This window comes from Stegodyphus dumicola, chromosome 5, assembly GCF_044657685.1.
Source record: "Stegodyphus dumicola isolate Sdum_Otavi_A_Nest chromosome 5, ASM4465768v1".
NCBI lineage: Eukaryota > Metazoa > Arthropoda > Arachnida > Araneae > Eresidae > Stegodyphus > Stegodyphus dumicola.
Window position 1 is genome coordinate 83,248,774 of NC_140772.1, and position 25,803 is coordinate 83,274,576.

General features: G+C 31.6%; 1 protein-coding gene across 9 annotated transcripts in view; it reads right to left on the reverse strand.

Annotated features, from left to right (window-relative positions):
- The window catches only part of LOC118197810 (secernin-2-like), a 184,228-nt gene that overhangs the window by 96,296 nt on the left and 62,129 nt on the right, over positions 1 to 25,803 (reverse strand). For 2 of the 9 annotated variants that reach the window (XM_085816816.1, XM_085816817.1), the window contains exons 2-3: positions 11,350 to 11,418; positions 11,191 to 11,255 (exon numbers count right to left, since the gene is read on the reverse strand). The exons of 3 other annotated variants lie outside the window; for them this stretch is intronic. The gene's annotated coding sequence lies outside the window, so the exon portion shown is untranslated. Of the gene's footprint in view, positions 1 to 11,190; positions 11,256 to 11,349; positions 11,419 to 16,490; positions 17,104 to 18,879; positions 18,992 to 25,803 lie in introns of those variants that run through there. 4 more of the 9 variants (XM_085816821.1, XM_085816819.1, XM_085816824.1 and 1 more) reach the window with 3 other exon arrangements.

A 25,803-nucleotide genomic window follows, 5' to 3' on the forward strand; every position in this document is an offset into this window, starting at 1 on the left:
AGGAAAGCCATTATGAGCGTAACTAAATCTGCAGAATTTCTTCAAAGAATATCAATAATTTTTTTCTTTCACTGTGATTCTATTTGTTACAAATTGCTTAACATTTTGTGAGCAGTCTAAATCATAAGTTGTACTTAGTTTCCTTGAACACTGAGATGCCCGATGAACTCTAACATTTAATTATTTACTGCTAAAAAACTGCATAAACAGGCAAACAAACAAACGAAACAAAAAAACAAAACAAAAAAAAAAAAAAAAAAAAAACGTTAGGCATGAAAATTTACTTCAAGTCTTAGTGAAAATAATAGTTATTATTATTATTATTTATTTAGGTAGCATTTTTTAATAGGAAATATTCTGTTTGCTCTCAATACTTAGTTTCATTTCAAAGTGATTAAGGAATTCCACAAGAAATGCAATAAAAAAATTTCTTTCTCCCTCTCTAATATCTATATCAGGAAAAGGAAGCACTTTGATAATACGCATTAAGCTTCCTGTTGCGTTTTTCTTATCGAAACTATTCTCGATATTCTTATCACATAATAGGAAAAATAGCAGCAACAACAGAAGATCAAAAATACACAGTAGATGAGCAATTTTGTTTCAGTTCTATTTTTATCCGGATGTTATCAAATTTCTTTTTAAAGTATGTTATTAGAAGCTTCTGATAATTCTAAAAATATGTTTATTTTCAAGATTTTTTTTCAAATGTGTAAAGTTTGGTATGTTTAGCAATCATCAATTAATGCCCACACTCTTGATAGACGTTATGCGAATTGTCGCGAAGTCTAAAATAATAATTGAAAATTGAGAAGGGTGTAAAAGACCCTTCTATTAAAACTAAAGAGCAGAAGGCAATGTTCAAACAATGTAATCAGTGTTCAAACAATGTAAATGCAAAAAACTTTTCAGTTAATATGTTTTTACCATTCTTGTTTTAAAAGAAAAAAGTTTGTTTTATAAACTGTAAAAATTTCAAAATTTTATATCCCCCAGTTTTTTTTAAACGCTGAAATTTAAAATTATAAACATCAAACAATCAATTAACACCAATACTAAAAAAATCAGGCGATTTTTGAAAAATTTGCCAAAAATATACAGGTTTCATTGAAAGAAATTTTCCCGTTCTATTCGATGGTGGGAACAGTAAAATTCTGATATGTTTAGTTTGTTCTTTAAACAAAGATATGTGCAGAAAACTGTTCAAACATCAAATAATAAAGGTTGCCATACTTTTTTTAGCCTAGAAGTAACCTGTATTTTTATATACATCAGGGTAGAATGTTGAAAACCAGGGTACCTCTGCCCGAAGCACTATCCCTGTCGAATAATATTCGTCATTGCGAATTATATTTGTTAAAAGAATCTCCGATGTAAGAAATCCGTAAAATACCCAAAAGAATATTCACAATCAGTTCTTAGGAGCATAAGCATAATACATAATTGAATTGTAAACATTCACAAAATGTAAGCAAGGCAAAAATATTTTACATCGGACATCTTTATCATTCCCAATAAAACGTTAAATGTTGCTGCATATCTTTTTTTATATATATATTCTCTACATTATTTCTTTAAAAATAATGCATGGTGATAACATTTGGTGGTAACATACTTTATTTGCGTTGCCATACTTTTTTTATATTCGCCATATTATTTGTTTAAAAATAATACACGGCGATAACATTTAGTGGCAACATTTGAAAAGTGATACGGACCAAAAAAAAAAAAAAAAAAAAAAAAGTAGGTTTTGAGATTAATAGCACTTCTGGTGCTAAGAAAGGAGAGAATGCAAGCAACACAATTTCAACTTCTGTTGAATTCTGTTAAATTGAAAAATTCGCAACTCAATATACCAATACACATTTTATCTTAGAACTGTAGAACTATTACTATTTCAGATGTACAGTTTTTCGGTTACTTACATACATGGCATATGGTTATCAACAAATACGACATCGCGAGGCTGGCTGCATGGGTGCTTTTGTGGTTTTCCTCAGGTGCAACGTGTGTGCAAGACAGTTTTCTTTAGTCCTCCACGAAAGCATCCCTTCTCAGGGTACTTTGCCATAATTAAATAGACCAAACCTATTCTCAAAACACATAAGCGAATATTTTTCATGTATGTAAGACAAAAATTACTAATAAAAATTTATACTAAAAAATTGGTAAAAATTTTTTAAATGGTTTATGACGTTACAATATTGTATTCAGTATTTTCTAGTTTTATAATGAATTTTACTTTTTTATTTTCAGTAATTTAATACATTGCTAAAGAACATTTCCTTCTTGCAATGAATTATTTCACTTCTTATACTGATTAGACATTTTTAATCGCCTGAAATGGATTATAGAATTTCAGGAAAAGCTCAGATTTAAGAGTTGAGACAACACCAAGATCTTACTAAGTTCAACCAGGTAAGAATATAAAATAAATCTTATAAACGGATATTATAAATTGCTCTCATTTCACGTATATTTTTTGAATGAACTTATTTGATGATGATAGTAGAAAGGTTTTTCGAAACCTACCAGAAAAAGTTCTAACTTTTTTCGTAACTCTGAAATTTTTATTCGATCAACTACTGTTACTGTTTTTTTTTTTTTTTTTTTTTTTTTTTTGTTTTGTTTTTAATTTAACTAAAATTTTATAAATATATATTGCTTACTTGCATAAAATCAGCAAAACTGGATACTGATTATTTTCAGAACTTTCTTGACATAAAGCAATTTATTAAAGTTATCACTCTAAATGTCGAGCTTGAAATATAACACCTGGTTCCTGTAAATTTATAAGTTTGTACTAGGTTAAATTTAGTCCTACAACCCTACTAAACAAATAGCGAGTTATTGCTATGCCTGAAATAGTACGATAAAGACTTATAACGATTTAAACAACCTTTTGATAACTGAACTTTTAATATAAAGGGCATGACTCGTGCTACAAAAAAACCATCACCTGTGGCGATATAAATTACACAATGCCAGAGTTTTAAATTTAAACGCTGCTAGTAGTCTAAGACTATACCGTCAAATACTAAGCTACAAACTGAATCAAATAATTTACCGGCACGTTAGTTTAATTACATTCATTAGTTTAATGTAATTTTTTTAATTACATTAAACTAACGTGCCGTTTAATGTTTAATGTTAGAATGTAAAGCCGAGAAAATCACTTTTAGACAGAGTTGACATAATTCTAACAGAGCAGCACGAGTGGCAGAAAATTCTCTCTCTCTCTCACTAAGATCCAAAATCCCTCAAATAACACTAAAACGTAATTTGCATTTTGGTGAGGAACACGAAAAAAAAAGTTAAAGATCACAATCATGATAACTGGTTACTTTAACAATAAGAACCTTATAAATTAAATATCAGCATTTGAATAAAAAAAAAAACAAAAACAAAACAAAAAATTAATAATAGGAAAATAAGCGAGGGCTATATACTTAAAGGTAAACCATTGTGAAGCAATTTCTATGGGAACTTGGTTTGCATTTATATCACATGTGTGGGGAAATATGAAAACTTCCACACAACCTTTTTTCTACCGAAAATGAACGAAATTATTAGTGACAAGCTGGCAAATATTAAACCAAATATGAAAAACATGACAAGTCAACGGTAAGAAAGTAAAACTTTTCAATACAATGTTTACGCTAAAATACACAAAAATATCCCATTCGAGGAATCTTCCAAAAATAATAATTTAAACCTTTAGGGATATAACATAGTTACAAGAAATACTTCTGTTACATCCCTTAAAACAAATACTTAAAATTATATCTATTTATAAGTACCCGGGCTTTCGGCACGTAAACTATTAGCTATCTTGCTTCGTAGTACGTTTGCGTAACATAATTAAGACTATTAAGTGTACAGCACGTTTTTAAAGGATCTTTCTCTAGAGGTTGTTCGGAATCGCAAAGAGACTAGACACTAGAGAATTCCTGAGTGTAATGTTAAGGAGATGTACTGAGGCAATCATATCTAGTCAAAAGACGGAATGATGCTACAGTTGTAGCACAAGCAGAATGAGAGATATTATATCCCTTGTCCAGGACACATTGCTAAACCTTTGCCCCTAGCTTTTATGCATAAATTTGAATTACGAATCTCGCTAAATTCCATATTTACCAATCTCTTAGCAGAATAAAAGTTCATAACATTTCTAGGTTTTTGGAGAAAGTCTTTCCCCCCCCCTTTTTTTTGCCAGGAAATCTGTCCTACCATTTCCCTGTACTCCCCAGTGCGCTGGACCCATTGTAGTACTACTAAATCATTCAGAATAGTCAAAAGATGCCGGCATTCATAAATGCATTTTGAGTCGAAAGTTCGATTGTTGACAAGAGCCTGAAGGACAGGCCTGTACGAGATGATGATGGCTCTGGAGAAAGAGGTCCTAGGGCTGCAAAGTCTGTTTCAAGACCATATGAATTGCTTCCAATTCATCATCAAAATAAGAGGTTTTTAACACCGATGCTTTATAAATGGAAAAAAGTTTACTGTGTACACCAGCTCCAGCTAAGTCCCTGTCCTTTGCTGAACTGTAAGTATACAAATGTGAATCTACTGATTTTCGGAAAAAACGCCTTCAGTAGTTTTCAGTGCAACTGAACGGGATGCGAAGTCACATGTTTTCACTTTCTTAACTTTTAAGACAAAAGCCACTAAGACGCATAAAATATTCGCCAATTTCTGATTAGCAAAAAAAAAAAAAAAAGTGTTAATTTATTAATTCATGCAAGTCCAAGATCAAAACGTTGTGTCGCATGACTTCAAAAATTATACTAGCATATCAATACTAGTAAACGTATGTTTTAAAATTTACTAGATAGCGAATGCTTCCTAAAGTCAGTGAGCTATAAAATTCTAAGAAGATACGTGTCAATTCATATTAATTCGAAAGTACAACTTATTTCAATATAATCAAAGAAATATTAATTACTTTCTACTATAATTTTTGTAACTGAAAGGCCTAATTTTATAAAAAAATAACATAAATAGGCATTCATAGCCCAAAATATAATCTGATAGAGATTAGCAAAACACTGCTCTATGAGTGCGAAAAATCCTGATGCATTCCATAGTCTAAAATCATTGCCAAATCAAAAGTAAACGTGTTTGTGCTTTCACTATTCGAAATGCTTTAATAGATCTTAATAATCACAATAGAACAGCATCGCTAAAAACTATATAAATACACCTAACTGAATACGCTTCCATCAATAAATACTGTATTTTTCCAAAAGTCAACAGGTTCGAAAACTCAGAATGTTTCACAGCTGATAAATACAGTGGAGTGATAGTATACTGTAAATGTACACTGCTCAAAAAAAAAAAAAAAAAAAAAAAAGGACAGTCCTGTATCTCCCGATCTACTGGGCCGATTGACAAAATTCAAATTGCGTTCTTCATGTCTCGAAAGCGCGACTTAGGATATATATTAGATTTATATATAGCACTATTCTAACATAGGTATTTTGACTCAAAATCGGACTTTTTCTGAAATAACATACCAATTTTTTTACATATTTCGATTCTACGACTCAAATTACGCCTAAATATGAAATTTTGTAAAATTTGGAGCGAAATTTACGGAGAAATTCACAAATTTATGTTGGCACTTTTTTGTCAGTTTGCGCCAAGAATACTTCACTTGGCGAACTTCTTAATATATGGCAACCTAGTTTCCTTTCCCGTGAGAGGAAAAAAAGTCACCATCGTTCCGTTTTTCCAAATAATATTCTTTCTATTATATTTTTAATTATAACTTATTATTTTAAGTAATTTTTTCTTTTTTCGAATTTCATTTTAATTGTTTAAGTTGCACTTTTTTTTTTTTTTCGAATAACTCTTTTAAAAATTTCTATTTACCTATTCGAACTGCGTAAATAAAGGTGCAGCGTTTATTTTTTTTTTCAAATAGTTTTTTTATATATATTTTTCGTCATAGTTATTACTTTATGTAATTTTTAAACTTTTATTTTAATTGTTTGTGTTGCATTGTCTCTTCAGATAATTGTTTTAAAATTTTCTATTTATTCCTTCGAACTGAGCATTTTAAATATATTTATTAATATCAATTTTCCAGAATTTGATTTTATTTATTTGAACTGCGTTTCTTTCGGAAGAATACTTTGTAACCCAGACTACGATGAGTTTGAAAACTGCATACTATATTAAAAGAGAAAATACAGTAAAGCACAGTTTTACACGCCTTTCAATGTTCCGTTCGGAAAAGATATATATAAATAAGAGAGATGTATAACCGACATTTTAACTTAGGATGACTTGCATACACTGCTTTAAACAGTTTTATCATTGTGCCCATTGCTTTACACAATTTTATCCTACATTTGGTTTCTTAAAATGTTATTCATATTTTAGTCAAATATTTTATTTTTGAAATCGCAAGAATCAAATATCATAACATTGAAAAGTTTTCAATTAAAAAAAATATAAATACTAAATTTTACGAAAAAATGTATTTTTCTTCTCTATTTCTTTAAGCATTCTGAAAGTATATTAAAAAGTATCCAACTTTTCAAACATTTTGGTATTTCTGACAATCATTTTAAATAAAGTTATCGCCTTCCATTTCATAAAGGCCCACAAACGGCCGAGCGGTAAAGACGCTGATCACTGCTAGTTCGGTCCGAGGTTCGAATCCCGCGATCGGGCTGGTTGCATTAGTTTCCCGATGTGTAACGTGTATACGAGCCAGTTTCCCTTAGAAAGGTCCTCCAAGAAGGCATCCCTCCCTTTAGGCAGATAGCACTCGTGTACTTTGCCATAATTAAATAATCCAATCCAATCCTTAATTAAATATAATTGATTTGTAACTTCTAGAACTGACGTTAAGAATTGAAGTGCAAATAAATAATATCGTGTGCAATCTTGATTAATATAAAATTAAAAATATTTACACAGAAAAATATTTGCATTCAGACAGAAAGTTTTTTGAAATATTTGCAATTACTTTATAAGAAGGATTTATTAATAACCGTAATAATTACTTATTATATTACTAATGATTAGGAATCAGTTCTTGACAATTACATTCTAAATTAGAATTTTAAGAATTATTAGAATTTTAAATTAGAATAATGAAAATACGCTACGCACAAAAATACATTTTTGGATAAAAAATGAGTTGATTTTTTATGTTTTAAAACTTCTTGAATTCATTTAATAAACATCGTATCCTCGTTGTTAATTGAATTCAGAATGTTGGGTGTCGTTTATATAATTATTCTTACTTGTCCACGGAATCTGCTGACTTATCCAGCGATTAAGTAGCTGCAGATCATTTCTACATAACCATTGAACTTCCATTAATTCAGTCTCTAGAGGGTTGTATATTTATATCATAATTTGACTTTTATAAAAATGATTATTCTAAATCTTATGTTTCTATAAAAATATACTGTGCTTTAAAAATATGGATGACAGTACCAGCCGCTCTTTCAGCCACTTCAAAAGCATCAGTTTGCTTAGAAATAAATTGTGCAGTTAATGTCATAAAATTCAAATAAACATAAAACGAAAATTCTCAGTTTTAGACAATTCGATTTAAACGAAGTAAAGTAGCAGACGATAAAACGCCGAAGGTAAAAATTTACTCTTATTTAAAAAAAAAAAAAAAAAAAAAGATAGAGAGAAATTTAAAAAAATATTTAAAAATTTATTTAAAAAAATAGCTTTTCATATAGTATTAATAAATATTTATTACGCATCATTGAGGGAAAAAATGTCATATAATTAATTCTCCGTAAAATTTTACTTGAAATTTAAGGTTAAAAATAGCTGTGGCAATACAGTGTAACAAAAATCCATAGACCACATTTGGCGTTATTATCGCTCAAAAAAAAAAAAAAAAAAAAAAATTGCCAAATTTCAAAACGCGAAAATATGTAAATTTGTGTATATCTTAGAAAATTCTGAATAAAAAAGTCTAATTTTTTGTAGATATGCTTAAAAATATACCTACTTTAAGATGAAGGTAAAATTTTTATTGGTTATAATTCAAAATATTTTTCGAAAAATTTATAAAAATTATTTAAAAATAGAAATTTAAAAAATAAAACACAAAAAATGGGTAAATTTTATTTGGAATGAACCTAAATTTCGAAATGTGAGAGAAAAAATCAAAAACGTTTAATAAAAAAAAGAGATATAAATAAATATTTGCCAAATTCAATTAACATTGAGGAGCTAAAATTTTGAGAGCTAATATTTCAAAACGTACTCGTACGATTTTTACAAAACTTGGTATTCTGGCATAATTTGAGTCGTAGAATCGAAATATGTAAAAAAATTGGTATGTTATTTCAGAAAAAGTCCGATTTTGTGTCAAAATACCTATGTTAGAATAGTGCTATATATAAATCTAATATACATCCTAAGTGTCGCGCTTTCGAGACATGAAGAACGCAATTTGAATTTCGTGAATCGCCCCAGTAGAACGGGAGATATAGCACTGTCCTTTTTTTTTTTTTTTTTTTTTTTTTTTTTTGAGCAGTGTACATGTCGTATTCTGGAGTTGATACTTGACACTAGGAGAAAGGAAGTATAAAAGTAAGCCAGTATACACTAACATTTTGCGGCATAATTTATGATCTAGTGCCCAAAAGTTGGCATTGCTGGAGAGCGATCCTGAACATATTGTTTATATTATCTGAGAATATAAGCTATGTATTGTGTCTAAGGAAGATTAACTACATCTCCACAGTCTCCTGTTAAAATATTAATGAAAATTAATGTACCTTCGAACTTAAAAAGGTGAAAGTATCGCATTTGTTTTAGCATTCCTATATACAAAATTTCACCGTTCTCAGGCTAATCGTTTTTGAGTTACGCGAGATACATACGTACGCACAGGCGACGCAAAAAAAATCTCCACTGAATCCATTTTAAATCAGTTTTATAATTCCCCGCTTGGGGAAAAAGAGTCTTTTATTCCGTCATTACGTACAGATGTCACGCAAAAAACATCGTTAAACTGCATTCGATAGTGGTCATGGATATTTTCGTTGAAATATGATGCTCGGAATTTTTTCGTGATTACAATACTTCCTTTACTTCGTACAAGGAAGTAAAAACGAAGATGTACATAGAAGTTAACTATATCTCTATCCTTTTATATTCAGTAAATGTAACTAGTTGAAGTCATTACATTATGAATCTAATTGCAATATTTAATCATAGCTTAAGGTATTAAAAATGACACATATTCTAGTTTGCAGTTACAAGTACTAAAAAAAAAATTTTTTTTTTTTTTTTGATAAATAACAAATAACATTAAAATTGTATAAATAGTAACTGAGGTACTATAAAAAGCATTGCACTAATTTTCAAACGTTTTATATAATTTAATTTTTTCTTGCTTTCAACCAAGCAGACGCATTACATTATTTTTTTTTTTCAAACTTTACTTCAGAATTCAATTCATGTTTTATACAGAAAATGGTCATGTTTGGAAATTTTCTCAATCGTTTGAAGATCTTATAAAAGTTTATTATTTTAACCTTGCTAAAACTCCTTTCGCCACTAGCAATGTTAAATATATACTTAAACCTGCTTTAAATTTAGGATAGTCGTTAATTATTTTTAACAGATCTAATCTTGCAGCTGCTTTAGAACGCTCGCAATTATTGAACTAATATAATTTTTGAAATAAGATATTCTTGTTTAGTTTCTGCAACATTTATAGCATTCAGATATGTGCTAAGTTATAAGCTGCTGCCCTTTAATTACCTAAATTCAATGACCTTTGGATTTTAAATTTTCACTAATTAAAAACTATAAAACCGGAAGATAATTCGTTGAATTTTTCGTGTCTCGTTATCTATTATAAAATTAAAATATCTGGCACTTCTTTAATTTCTATTATTCAAACATATTTTTCTGAAGAATTAGTTTCCTTATCAATTGATTTTTGACTATATAAACTCTTAACCTTTCTTTTGCGTTTCTATTTACATTCTGTTGATATATTCATCTTTAAAGCTACATTATTACGCTTTTCAAGAATACTTGCAGAAATATTTGCTCTGACTTAATGTAAAGAAAGACCTAATCTCTTTATTAAACATTTAGTTATACATGCAATTAGAGTTTTGAAATGCTAGGCTTTAAAATTTTAAATTGATTTGCTTCAAATGTTGCTAATGGCACCCCTCTTCAATGATTTGTCGTTTGATGCCATACGTTTTAAATAACCGATGTGCACAGGATATTTGTAAATATAATTTTTTAATTGCGTTTGTTCTTCATGTCTAATGCGTATTTATGTGATTTTTTAATATTAGTTTAAATCGGGCATGATGGCATCCCTTCTATTCGTTAAAGTTATAAAAAAATTAGGCTCTCTGCACAGCTTTAAAAATATTAACATGCTTAAAGTTTTAAAAGCAGCATTTTTGCATATAAAATTTAAGCTATAAGCAAAACAAGGAATGTTATTTTGCTTGATAATTTCTTTGTCAAATAGCAGCTTGCACACCTGTGTACAATTTAGCCATATCATATCTTTGGTCTTGAATGCTATGCCACTATTTTATAACTTATAAGTAACTTCCTTTTCTAAACTACGACCACTCCATCTATTTTTCCTATAAAATAGATAAAACGTTTTCAATAATTCATGGATATGTTTATATGCACTAATTCAGAGGATTTCAAAGTGTTAAATTTCGCGATTATTAGGTTTTTGCGAACTAAATCTTATTCGCAGTAATAAACAAATTTGCCACTCCTTGTATAATCAATTTTAATGTTTTAATTTCAATGTGTTTATTTCAATTAAATCAACTGCGTTATCGCTTTCATTTTTAACTTTTCCTTCTACGTTTCAATCTTTCTGAAACTGTATTTCTTAAAATTCCTTTTATAAGAAAAGAACTCATTTTCAATATATTTTCATATTGCTTATCTTAGCATCAATGGAACGAAACCAAACATTTTAAAAGATATTTTCCGATATCAGTATCAGTCATATTAATATTAGCCACGACGATTTGTCTCAACTGTCCCACAAAAAAATTAAAAAATTGTAGACTTCCTTTTTCACTTCTTTGATACTAAATTTATGTTATGTTTAATTATAAAAAAAAGGAACGACTTAAAATAAAAAAAATTAAAAATATATATCCAGCGGTCCTTTAGCAGACGCATCGCATTACATACAGGCTTGTCCACTCTTGGCACAGTAAAGGTAGGAGGTCTTCTCCACTTCACAGACGTCACTCGACCTGAGGCACATAGAAAAATTTCCTCTCGTAATAAAGGGAATTAAAATATCAATGAAAACAAATTGTAGAGGAAGAGCGTAAATTTGTAGATTACCTGTAAATCTTTCAGTTGTTCTTCAACTCATGTAAATGCTTGGCACAGCTGTTGCATCTCTTCAGCTTCCTATAAATAGTGTACTTTCATTCAATTATATTTTATTCTGTATTTAGATTTTCAAAAAAATGAAGTTACAGGGATCGGGAATGAGACCCAGAAAATAAAACTTTAATGGCGAATAGAGTATTTCCGACGAATCTTGCAGTCAGATGGAGCCGAGTGTCTATGTGTAGATTCAAACACCACTTCGAGATATCATGACCAGTCCGCTCAACCCTCTCCTCCCGCTTAATAAGGAGTAAGCTTCAGTTGCATTAAATTGCAGGAGTGGTGAGTAAAACTTGATTCATTACCATATACATGTTTACGTTACAGATTGAACAAAAAATGAGACAGACTAATACCGTTTCATTTAATTTGTCCAATAATCTGTGTAACTGTTCCACACACAACCGTACATAAAACTCACTGCACAGTTCTCGCGCAAATTAATTATGAATATAACAAGACAAAACCTTGAGCCATGCATCGCATTTACCGTAAAATTTTAAACAAAAAGTGAAGCAAAAGACTGATGGGTAATATGGTGCATTTCATTTTCAGACACCTTTACTTAGTGTCCCAATGCTATTCCAATTGGCCCTTATGCGTTGGGTCAGTTGCAACAAAATTCAAGCAGCTGCGGCACCGTCCATTCTCAGTAGACTTCAGAAAGCGGGTTATGGCGAAGTAAGACTTAATGCAAACTAAAGGGAGATAGTAGAGAGTATGAATGTAGGCAACATAGTGCTTTCTATGCAGCTCATTGCAACAAGTGTAAATTAATATATTAGTTCGAACAACAGATTTCAGTATTAGAAAAGAGTATAGACAAAATTATGAAACGCCGGCATTTTGAGCAAAATTAATATTACAAATTTATATTTGATGCATTCCAAAGTTGACAGCTAAAAACCATATGTTCTTTTTTTCAAAAGAATTTCTAAAATTTCATAACTAATCCAGCTTACCTGAAACAAATACCTCAAACACCTCCCCCTTGTTTTGGCTCTAACTTTTTCTCAAATATTTCGAAAACTCATTACGTGTTTTTTCCCAATATATTTTATAAAACCTCGTTTTGAATTGAATTATTTAATGCATGCAAAGCACACATAGCGTTTCTTCCCAGGTTTTAGCTCTTATTTTAACCAAAAGATTTCCAAGAGATGGAAGCTGAAGGTTTCGAACCTCTTTCTCTCTACCAGCAACCTTTTGAAACGACTTTCAGTAGATATTATTTGAGTGTTTTGGCCAGAATCAAGACTTGAATTCGGGCTTCACCGGGTGGGCAATCAACCTCTGCTAAATACCACCGTACAGACAGACCACAATCGAATACTGAATTGTATGTAAACAAGGGGCTGAAGATTGCAACTTATGGGTCAGAAGACTTCATTTCAACAAAATTTCCATATTTCATAAACAGCCTTTCAAACCTTATTTAAAAACAAGAAATCTTAGGTTCTTTACTATAAGCATCTATTAGAAGCCACTTTTTAGAAAGAAAACAGGACAAAAGAATCAATTCTTAATAAAATCCGCACCACGTGAAAAAAGAAAAATGGAGTCTATAATGTAGTTCAGATATTTTTATTCCACTGCTGTGCATCTGCATTCATTTTAAGTAACCTTTTTCTGTATAAACAATGTAGCACTCTTTTTTCTTAATAAACACAATACAGCTAGACTTCGTTTCACGACGGCATTGTAAGAACAATTAACTTCAGTTTACATTATTATAATGGGTATAAAACGAACAAACGATCCGATTATATATAATGCAGATAGAATACGTTCGACTCCATTAATATTATGCTAAATGTAGTTATTAATTTTAATTTCACTAATAAACATTAAAAATATTAGTTTGAAAACCCTATTAAAAGCATAAATTATAAATGATTCTTCTCAACTATCGTGACAAGCAATCTACTCGTATTTTTATAATTCGGATGATAAAGTATGTATATGTTGATTCGTAACAGCTTCTTCCCCCCCACACACACACCAGAAGATTTTCCTTCCGTGGTGAAAATGTAACTTTTTTAAATAAGTAAAAAAAAAATTAAACTTTTTTAAAAGCTAAAATGGATATTTTCTACAGATTGCAATAGACGCATGTCGCAAGCTGAATACACGCGACATAGCTTCTACTATTAATGCTTTTTCGTCTGGCTTCTGAGATACTTCCTTGATAAATATAGCGCAGGCAATCGGTCGAGGACAACAAGTCTGCGGGTGCTTATGCAATCATAGTTCATAAAAACATTTATCAAATAGAAAGAGAATCTTGATTACTTTGCAAGACGCAAAATCAAACAATGCAATCTTAAAAGCGAATTTTTTAACAGAGACACTTGTACTTATAACATTAAGTTCATAATAAAAGGAAAAAGGCCAATTTCCGACAATTTTTACCAATACATGGGTGAGGGAATTTACCAATACATATTTTCGGCCCAAAAATTCGATCATGCGTTTTCAGGGAATATGAGCAAATTAGAGTCACCATAACACGACTTTACTATTTTTACAATGATGTCGGCGTGTGTGTACAACGTTCGCACAAATTTCTGCACACGGAAATTAAGTACTTTTAAGGACGTTTAAGGACAATTAATGAAACAAATTAAGGACCTATTAAGCAAATGGGAACTGAATAAATTCAATTGAAAATATTATCTATGCTTGAACTTCACTTTTGTAATACCATCCTAAAAATAAAATAGATCCGTAATTAGGATGCATTATTATTAAACATAACTTAATTAACATAATTATTAGTAAGTTTGAGAATAAAATAAACTTTATGAAATTTATCAGGTAACATTATCAAGTAGCTTAGTTGAGCATATTTGAAAGAAGATAAGTGACATTTTATTCACATTTTACTAACAGTTACTTTTATGTTGATTTTTTTATGTCTCATTTTGTCATATTTTTGCTCAATAGGTTTAGTAAACAGCAGATAGATTTTATATCAAGCGGCATAAAGGCCTGATGTAGGCACGGTTGGCAAGCTTTGAAAGTTAGTTGGGCTCTTTTCTGACACAGTTAGTGTCGTAGCTTCGTGTAGAGTTCCAGGGATTATAATCCAGTTAATTTTAAGGTTCTACTAAGACACTAAAGCACCAGAGGTGATAAGTTGTTTTGTATTAAGTCTCACTAGATGCGAAGAATAAGTTTTAGATGATTTTTTTACATTTTTGTGTTTTATCTTGTGACCACGGTAAGGATTAAGGAAAGGCAATAACTAGCTTTAACATGCAGAGATAATTTTTTGAGAGTAAGCAGTTATTTATAAATAATTAAATTAGGTAGTTACATAACCTTAGTCATTATGGATGCACATGGCCACTATTAAATTTTATTTATTTTTAACAATATATTTGCAAAAAAAAATAAGTATTTAAAGTCACAATCTAATAAAATTTCACAGTTTAAAATGCATGTAATTTATGATATTGATTCTTAAAATATATTAGGATAATTACACATTAAAAGCTACAAAACATTTATGTTTTGTAGCTACAACACTCAACAAAATATTTATGCGTCTTTTTAATTTGAAGACTTCCCAAACATTTTGGCTATTTTATACCAATTTCCTTCTCTTTAAGCATCTATCTAACAATTAGAAATTTGTCTCAATACGCAAACCGCTGTTCTCACTTGTTTCTGTGTGCTTTATCTCCTAACTTGTCAACCTCTCCACAATGTACCTATGAGGGTTTACTTGATCTGGTAAAAGTTAAAAAGTCCCAAACCCACTGACAGACGCGAAGTAAATTATGTCTGAAAGTAACTACAAAGTCAGACAAAGGTTTAAATAAGCCTCTTATTTAAAAAGAACTTAAAACTTCAGGGCATGTTTTTAAGCTAACAAAATCAATTGCAGCTCGTGGTGATGTAATTAAACAAGAAAAGTCAAATTTAAGCTAAAAATATGAGCTAGTGATCAAAGACTAGACAATTTAATTTTAATTTAAGCTGGCTCAGTAACTCTAGCGTCATAACAAATTCAAATGTCGCAGCGATAACGCAAAGACAAATAATTACAAATTATCGGAGCTGGCAGGTACTAATGCACCGAGCAAGCGGAAGTCAGAAACACACTCTGTCTTCAGGACTTAAAAGAGAAGGGCTAGCTCATAGAGCTTTCCCCCCTACCTGAAACAGGCATGGAGGTAGGAAAGGCTTACTTCCTACCTCCATGGAAGCAGGCAGTGGGGAGTGATGACGTAGCCATGATGACACTGAGCGCGGAGATGCAACTGACAACATAGAAATTAGCGTTTTAAATCTGAAGAACCAGCGTTTAAAATGAGCTGCGTGTGAAAGATAGCTTTAATTTAGAAAAGACAATGTTGCTGCAGTATGCATTTTACACTGAACATTAAAAAATTTAATAGTACTTACTCAATTTTAAACTAACAGATAAAATGCGCTACTGTTAGCATAAAGTTCCCTTTTTTTTTTTATTTGCAGGGATTTTTTTTCTTTAAACGCCTGTTTATTTCTAATCATTTCTTTATCTGCATATTAACTAAGAGAACTGTACTACTGCTTCTAAGATAATTATAATAACAGCTATTTAAAATTAATCAAAAAGCAACCTTAAATTGGCACAGTTTTCAAAATTTCTGCTAATCTAAGTTTGAGTTTCAGCCTAATTGTAAATTTTACATTGGCATATTTTTCTCCCGATTCAATATAATAACATATATTTTTTAACTAATTTTGTAACTCAGGCTTACATCAATATTTCATTTAAATAAATACATGTAAGATTGTTATCTTAATTTAAACAAAACAACTTTACTCGCAGTACCTCAAATAATTATTTAATTTTTCAAAAGTGGGGGTTAAGGGGGCAGGTCTTCTTATGCCAATTACTTTAATATTATACTTTATATATATTTTATCTAGAATGCTAAGCTAACGCAAAATCGAATCAATAATAACAGAGGGTACAATAAAAATAATTGTAACAATAACTTAACAGAATTGTTCTCATTTGAAATATGCTTTACGCTATTAACTTCTAAAATGTCATCTAGAAATATTTCAAATCAAAACATATTATATATGCTTACTTGTGCAGTCACAATGCAACTACAAGCTGTTGAAATATTATTTATTGGCTACCACATTCGAAGCAATCTACTTTTTTGCCTTTTGGGTTGCTTTTCTTTGGGAAAAAACATATGCATTTCTCTTTAAGAAACGTATTCTACAGAGCTCTTATGGCAATGCAATGTGAAATATCTTCACTAGTCCACCTGATTTTTCCTTCTTTTCTAGCAATGCGTTAATTTGCGTCTTTGTAAAAATATGCTTTAGACGTTTTTCCAAATTCTCCGATCTGTGCTGTTTTTTCCTAAATTTCGTTGTTTGGGATTGTTCTTTGGATCCACCTTCTTTGTCGCTGAGCAAACAATCTAAAATTTTTCTTTTCTCTATTTTTCAATATTTTATTACAATTTTCTAAGGATATTATTTTGTTCTTCAAATTATCAATACATTCTTGTTTACCTTTACACTTAGGTCATTCAGGGATATTGTCACTTAAACAGTTTCTTTTGCGGCAATCCAAGTAAGCGATTTCTCATGTCATCTTCATAATCACTGCACAGAAAATGTTCGCCGCAAATTCTTGCGTTTTTCACATTAATAGAATCCCGTCTTCGACATTTATGTATCCATTCTTTCGACAAAAGCAAATTATCCTTTGGGAAAGTATGAAATACAATATCTCTTCCTTTCGTATTTCTATAAGTGTTACGGCACGTTGCTACAGCACAAGAAGCCATATTACATAAAGGATACTTTAAATACAGAATTTAAAAGGAAAATTGACTAAAACTATATATATATATATATATATATATACGAATTATTAAATATTTGCATTATTAGAAAACAAATATGTATCATTAAAATTAATTTGGGATATGCGACCTCCAGAAAATCGTCTCGCAACTGAATGAAACTACAGTTTTAAACGCGCGAAATCAGAGCAGGTGCAACCAGGGACGTAGCTAGAGGGGGGCAAGGGGGCATCTGTCCCCGGGCGCAGAATCCAAGGGGCGCCAAACTGATGTTACGACATTTTAGAATTAAATGTTTTCCATCCTTGGCAAGCAGTAGTGAGCGCGAAACCTTCAGTTGTCCCTGGGCGCTGAAAACCCTAGCTACGACTCTGGGTGCAACACAGACACGTCAGATTACTTCCAGTCACAGCCGACTGTAGAGTTGGCTGTGACTTCCAGTTAACCTCCTCCATAAGGCTCGCGTCGACGAGGAGTCGAACAAAGGAATGACCTAGCCCTTCTATTTATCCCTGCTCTGTCTTTTACACTCCAAAAACCTCAGTTTAAAATTTCTCCAACTCATTTGCATTCTGGTGAGGAAATAGAAATGGGAAATTATAGCAAAGGCTAAAATTATACACATCTGGGTAATTTAAATAATAATAACTGTACATATCTTTGAATAATAATTTGTGTCTCTTTATGTATTCAGTTTCTTTCTTCAACACGTTTTCTTTTTTCATTTTAGAATTTTTGGATTTAATTAAAGATTTTGCAATGGTAAGAGTCGGAGTTAATGCTAGATGTATATTTAATATTTGTATTTTTTTTTCTTTGTATATTTTATTTTTTCACTGCTTAATTTTATGTTATGATTTACAATAATCTTGTTACTGGCAACCTGCTTTTGTTTTACTATTGAGTTTGTGGGAATGACGACAGTTGTTCATGTTTATGTTTCAGTAGAATAGCGTTCTTAGCCGCACTGCGCTGCAATTTTTCTCTCAAATATTTCATGTTTTAGAATATCAATAACGTTTATTATACAAAGCTGATGCTTTTTAGTTCTAGGCAACTAGATTTCTTTTATTCTAAAAACACCAAATGCATTTAGAATGTATAGAAAAAGTTTCGAATTTTATTTCTCTAGTAATGTGAAATATATATGGTAAGATCCGGTTACAAAGCTGGTGTGGCAGAATTTTTAGCATTTAGTGATACACCGAGCAACAAAATCTAGAAATGGCAAAATCTTCAGAATTTAGAGCAGGCACTGGAAGCAGAATTTAGAAAGGCACTAGGCAGCAGAATTTAGGATCCACAGAGATTGCATCAGATGGGAAAATGCCTAACGCCAGCCCTGTGTATGATGCTTTAAGACACATTAGATTAATCTTTTAAATTGTCAGTTTTCAGTTTCTTTATTAATAAAAAAATTCCTTTCTATAATGCCTGTCCATGCGATTAGAAGCATATTTTATATTTTCCATGCTTGTTTTAGTAAAAAAATAGAGAAAATAAAGGGAAGATAAACATGTTAAGAAAAAGATTCTAGTATCAGAAATAAAATATTCAAATATTATGTGTTGTTCATTGTTCTTCTAGACGTTCTCCAAAAAGTAAGAAATTCATCACAAACTTGCTATAAAATACATTCGTTACGTGTTTATACCATGGGGAGATTTTTCCTTTTATCACGTTTTTCTGGAATCTTCTAGAATCGTGGGTCTATAAGTCTTGTCTTCAAATCCTTCTTAACTTTCCAAGCTGCAATGTCTAAAATCCTAAAGAAAAATTACCCCTATCAATTCTGTAACACCAAAAAGCTAGAAATATTTTGAAAAGAAATCAGAGGGAAATCGTGTAAAATTAATTTTATAGAGAAAACTGATGCATACTCTGAGAATTCTGAACATTCTAAGAGAAGTACATGGGAAAAACTTTTACCATAAAAAAATTTAAAAGACGACATTTTTAATTAATTACATAGCTATTTTGCTGCTAAAAACTGTTTCGTAAATTTTGCTTTATAGCGTATATATTTTAATATTACCATGTTTATTTTTCAGATTCAAAATATTGCATAGTAAGTGGCCAAAATGGAACTTTATAATATGACAGCGAAAAATAAAACTGTTTTATTTTAATGTTATTTTTTAAATATAATTTCAATATATTACCATTATTTTAATGAAATTTATCAATGTTACAATTTTTAAAAAAATCGTTGAAAACTTCCCAGATTTCAAAATTAAAAATTTTCTTTAGAAACTGATCTTAAAATTGCCAAAATGTTATAAGTCGCCAAATTTAGAACCGTTGAAAGAATTCTCATCCCCCAAAGCAAAATGTTGTTTAAGAGAAAATGAAATAATTTCGAAATGCTTATGTTTCACTTCTTGCTTGGAAACTCGAGCATCCCACTATTATTTATATTAGAAATCTGAACAAATTATAATCCATGAACCCATTCATCCATTCAAAAGATAACCATATTTATCAGCGAATCGCCAAAAATATTCCTCCAAAATGCTAATTCTCACTCAAAATGGCAGTCGTAAAAACAGACAGAATTTCAGATGATTAAAATTAAGGACTTTCTTCCGATTTGGGCCGAAATTAAGGACTCTTAAGGACCAAAAAATCAATTCCAAAAAAACGTAAGGAATTTTAAGGACTCAGGACCATACGAACTCTGCTGTATGTGTATGACGATTATTTTGTCAACGATAACGCTTATATTAACTTCTAGAAAGTTCCATTTTCCCTATTTAGGCATTTTGCATTCATATAAACAGTTGATTAGATTTTGGGTAAAATTGGACAAACAGAAGTGGTACTTTACTTGAAGCCAATAAAGGTCTGTTTACATTAGCGAGACTCTGAGCACAAAAAAACGAGCATGAACTTGACGGCTCCACCAAAGGAAAAAAGCCGTTCACTGTTTTTACCTCTTGCCAACCTATATGCAAAGGTACGGGAAGTAACGTTTCGGTTTAAAAATTCGATAGGAAGTTTTTAGTAAATAAGCACAAATTAGGATCTACATAAAACAACGTTTCGACTATTTTTACAGTGACGTCTGCTCGTCTGTCTGTAAGGACTTTTTTGTTCACGATAACTTTTATATGAAACTTCCAAAAATTTCTGTTTTCCGTAATTAAGCTTCCTACATTTATATAAAGAGTCGATAGATCTTGTATAAAACTGGACAATCAGAAGTGGTAATTTACTTGAAGACCTTAACAATTTTTAATGAAAAACTATATTAAAATATAATTCAGAACATTTCAATTTATGAATTTAAGACCTTTTTTTATGAATGGAAAAATATATTAGATTTTGACTAATATTGATAAAATGGAAGTGATACTTCGCTTGAAGCTCTGAGCAGATTTTCGTACAAAAACAAATTATGAGGTAACCCCAAACCTCTCAGATTTGGTATATAAAATAGGTATGTGATTGAGAACAACATATTACAGTTATAAGCATTAAACGTTTTCTTGGAATTATGCGAAATGCAACAAGAATACATTCACTATGAAGCGGAGCTAATCACGATTATCTTTATGCGTTCCGTCACAACACCCTGCTGAATCCAGTTTTCAAAAACTAAATCGTAATCTTAAAATCTTTCCACTGACTTAAGTTTAGCAGTGGTAATAATCAATCTTTTCTCAGCCTTTGTTTATAGGAAGATCATTTCTATCATTTACTTATGGTAAGCTAATTTCGCACCTTCTTTCAGAATTTGCTTTCACTATTTCCCCCAAACCACTAATTAATAACAGCCTTTATCATTTAATTCCTGGAAATACTGTAATTCCAAAGGTTTCTAATTTTCATAAATTTTCTAAATTGTTACTCGAGTGAACAGAGATTTTGGTTATGAGCTTCTTTTTACATCTAAGAATGGCAGTGAGCTCACCAATAAGGTCACGTGATCATTTCGCAGACGAGACACGGAAAACAGAAGTTCGAAAGCAAAAGGACTAGAATTCTTTTCATGATGCGATTCCACCTAATACGATGTTATTCTGTTTTGATGATGTCATGGAAAGACTTTTTTTTTTTTTTTTTAATTCTCATTTTCTTCTTATTTCTTTTTATGTGTTACCTTCGCGCTTTTACAACAAAATCAATTTACATTTGATATAGAAGGTATTCATTTATGCAACAGTAATGATGATGAAATTTTGGTTAACATTGCTAATGTTACTAATAATTAACCCTTTTCATTTATCTTTCGCACATCTCGAACTCTGAAATTTGCGAGGAAGTTCAACATAACGTTACTTCTTACGAACCCCATAAAGTTAATATTGCTACTAAAGATTTTAAGGGAATAAAAGAAAATGAAAATGATGATGTTGCCGATGACGATTGGGAATTGGACTTGGATGATGACAATGACAAAGATGATGACAATCATAAAGCTAATGATGCTGATGATGATGAACCCGGTTTGCAGAATAATGAAGAAGCTGTGAAAAATAAACTGAACAAGGTTTACAAAAAAGTGCTGAACAAGCAAAAGAGAAAACACCTGCTAAAAGTGCAGAAACTCCCAAAGGAAAGAAACTAGAGAAAACTCCGAAGGCGGAAAAGACTCCAAAAACTGAAAAAAGGAGCTTTTCACAGAAGGCTGTTGATGATGAAGCAAATAAAAGAAAAAGAGATGACAGAACCCTCTATTTGGGAAATTTACTTGGTGATATCACTACAGAAGAAATCAAAGCTTTGTCTTCTGATATTTTAGATGTTGCTGTTCCGAAAAAAAAAAAAAAAAAAAAAAAAAAGCAAAGAAACGAAAAGTGTTATTTGCATTTTTAGAATTTAATAATGATGCTAAAGTTGAGGAAAATCACAACATCCTGCAGGCGAAAAAATTACGAAGTCAGTCTGTTACAGTAGATTTTGCTGGTGTCAAAAGCAAAAACAGACCAAAAACAGCAAACGGACAGGATAAAAAGAAACATAATCTAAAGAAATTATTTGCCTCTGGCATTCTAGCGGATACTACAATTTCTCAAATGGCAGAATTTTTTACGAAAGCATCTCAGATAACTCTGAATTTATCACCTATATATCGAAATGCTAGTAACATACAGGAAAACGATGCAGCTGAAGCTTTTGAGGCAACAAAAGAATGTTGAAATAGCTGGGAAAACAATTACTGCTTTATATGCTTTAGCTGCTTTACGCTGAAAGAAAGGCATGAAAAGGACATCGAAGCATAAACCAAGAAATTTTGAAAGGACTCCGAAGAAAATTAAATTAGAGACACATCGGGATGATGAAAAAGATGCGTTACGTATTGAAGCTCAACAAAACATACACCGTTTACAAAAAGAAAATATACGATAGTATAAAAAACGTCGCAAGCCTGCCTGCAAATACAAGCTCGGAGACCAAATGGCAATACAACGTACCCCGTTTTGAACCTGGTCTGAAACTTCGTTCCAAATTCTTCGGTCCTTATGAGCTAACGAAAGTTCACCTATCTAATCATTACGAAGTACGAAGGATAGGACGGCATGAAGACCTTACTATAACGTCAACCTCTGCTGATAAGATGTAACGGTGGTGCACAAACTGAACATTCGACGCCAAGACACTGATTTTTTCCTTCACTTTTTCTGCTTTTTTCCCCCCTCTTTTCAGATCTCTTGTCTTGGTATTGCCTACTGCAATGATCATTAGTAAACGACTCAGTGAACGGGAATTGAGGTCACAAAGGACATTGTGCCTACTACCCCTTACCGTTGCACACCTCAGGCAAGTTTGTTGGGTTGCCGGATGCATTCGGACAGGGATCTCATGGACTGGAGTAGAATTGTTTTCAGCGATGAGTCCCGCTTTGAAAGCAGCTCCGATGGCCAGCAAGGATACGTCTGGAGACGTCCAGGGCAGCGGTGGGATACTCACTTGTAACTGTTGTCCGCCACACAGCCCGATAACTAAGAGTTATGGTATAGGGTGTCATTTCATTTGATAGCTGGACTTCTTTAGTTGTTATCCTGGACACTCGTTACACCACGGCACTAGGCTGCCAAGAATCTACGCCCGTAGTGTTGCCCTTTCTTTTAGGTACTTCCTTCATGGCTCATGTTTAAACAGGATAACGCCTGGCCGCACACGGCACGCCTTTCTACTGTTTGTCTTTGTGCTTCTCCAATACCTCCCTGGTTGACGTGATCGCCAGATCTCTCCCTAATAGAGCGCGTCTGGGCTCTGATCAGCAGGCGTTTCCGACCGTCCTTGAATCGCACCGATTGAGGACATCCTCCAGCACTACCCGACAATGCCCTGCCGGATAACAGCTTGCATCAGGGTCAGAGTTGGAAGAACAATTGTTTCCCCTCTTACAGCTGTATTTCCTGAATAAAACATTCAATTCTTCTGTTACGGTTTTGTTTTCAAAAAACGCATATCTCATCTACCAATTCCCATCGCATTCGAATAATTTCTTCTTGGTGCGTCACTTTTTATTTTATAGATTGTATTTCTTCAGAAATGCGTGACTCAATTACGGAGAATAGCATGATGGCATATTTGTCATCAGTTATCCCTGCTGACTCTAATGGACTTAAATGAGATTCTAATTTACCAGGCCCACCAGCGGCCGAGCGGTAAAGTCGCTGAACACTGGTAGTTCGGTCCGAGGTTCGAATCCCGCGAACGGGCTGGCTGCATGGGCGTTTTCGTGGTTTTCCCCATGTGTAACGTGTATACGAGCCAGTTTCCCTTAGAAAGTCCTCCACGAAGGCATCCCTCCCCTTAGGCAGATAGCCCTAGTGTGCTTTGCCATAATTAAATACACCACACCATCTAATTTACCATATAAAAAGAGTATATTTTATTTTCACTTTACTCCGGTAGCGTTTTTTTACTTTGAGATTCAACAGTTCATGTACATAAAACTCAATTAATAGCTCCTCTTTGCCAAATCAATTTTTTAAACATTACAATAACTTTCTCTTAGTTTTTCAAAGTGGCAAAAAAGATTTTCTCGAGTTTGCACAGTTTATAGTAACCTGCCACCATTTTCCATATCTGTATCTTCTATACGTTTGAACCATTACAAAACAATGAGCCAATTTTTTACTTCGCATCGAACAATTTCAGTTCAGTTTCAGTAAACGTAGTTTTCTTTTACCTGAAATTGGCAACGGACTATCAAAACCAAAAGGATTAATTTGGGTCACTTCGGCTATTAAACAATATTTCAGATTTCACACGCGTCTAGTGTGTTTTCTGTTCATATTCCTTGACGCTTGCATACTCGCGTTCAAATTCATCACCAGTTTTGATTTCGTTTAAAATTTCAGCGTCAACATCTTTTAATTTATTAGACAAACGGCCTACTATAGTTTTTAAAACTTCAAAAATAAGCTTCCGTTTTCCTAATTAAATAATTAAAAGACATGAAATTCAGCTCTAAGACTCTTTATTGTTCTTACTTAAAATATCCATTGCTATTAGTCCAATACTCACAATATAACCTAACTCTGAAATATTAAATAAATATCTTGAACTATCTTAAACGGAAAAATAATCTGACTTTATTTCCAAAAGATCACGTCCGGGTCATCCTTATATTCAGTTTCAGATAAATTACACATTTAGCTTCACTCCAAAACGAAAAGAAACATAATTTATTTTCTCTCTAAAAAGGAAAACAAACATTACAGTAAATTTACATTTACATTCTTATGTAACTGGAATGCCAACTCTCAAAAATTAAATTTTAACATTATTTTTACTTTGCCAGATTTTACATTGTAAACAGAAAATATTGAGCTATAAAGTTGGTAAGTGTTGTGAGCTTCATGATTTATATTTGTTCACGATATTCAACAGCCGTTGTTTTCCTTTTATTTTAGATGGAGTTTTGTTTTTTGTAGTATAGCAACAGTAAGAAAGATTAGAATAATGTTTTGATTTTCTTAAGTGTGTAAGCAAATAAAGTTTGGCTTTCTTAAGCAAAAAAAAATGCAACTGTTTATTTAAAATATTTCTTTTCAAGTGTTATAGAATGGTGTCAGATTTCATTTAAAGACGAGAACGACTGAATGAAATAATATTCAGGAAGATTCCACACAGCATTAGTGGTGAAAACCGGAATGTGATCTCACTGGATTTTGAAGGTAAATACCGTTAACGTTTTAAGCATGGAATTATTAGTAAAGAAACGCTCGCCTGTTAGAGCTAATTTTACTAAAACTTTTAATGCCTTGAGTGATTTATTAAATCAGGGAAAAACTTGATGAGGTAGAAATTCGATCAAATTTTGCTAGTTTAAAAAGGATATATGCTTAGCTTTCTAGTTTCGATTCTGAAATAAGTGATTTATTAGTTGTAGATTCTGATGCAGAAAAATATGAGCGCGAGTATTTGTATTTGATTATTGAAGAATACAATGAAAAGATAGTTAGTATTACAGTAAAAAGTATACATTTGCATAAATAGAATTTTAAAGGATCAGTGTAACCAGTTACTTTGTTCTTCTCCCGTTCAGGTTAAAAAGAAACTGAAATTTAGCGGTGGCTTGCCTTTTGGAGTCAGTTCCAAAGAATTAATGAAGATGAAA